Source organism: Garra rufa, chromosome 7 (genome assembly GCF_049309525.1).
Source record: "Garra rufa chromosome 7, GarRuf1.0, whole genome shotgun sequence".
Lineage (NCBI taxonomy): Eukaryota > Metazoa > Chordata > Actinopteri > Cypriniformes > Cyprinidae > Garra > Garra rufa.
In genome coordinates, this window is record NC_133367.1 from 7,328,550 (window position 1) to 7,328,839 (window position 290).

Sequence of the window (290 nt, forward strand, 5' to 3'; positions counted from 1 at the left end):
AAAGACAGTAGAATACAGAATTCAATTCTGTCATCATCCTCTGCGTTTCAACGGCGTGGTTTCTCACTTCCGTGAAGCCGGAGTTGATGTACGTATTGTCACAAGAGCTACAATCTCTTCTGAGCACAGAGGCCATATAACATGTTCCTCTGCCAGAGAGAAAGTCAGACTGTTACAGCAGATACTTCCTGGTTCTCAAGTAAGATGGGGGACTGCGTCCAATCTTAGATCTTTGAGGCTTAAACCATTCAGTCAAAGCACTCAAGTTCAAGATGCTAATTATCAATTTG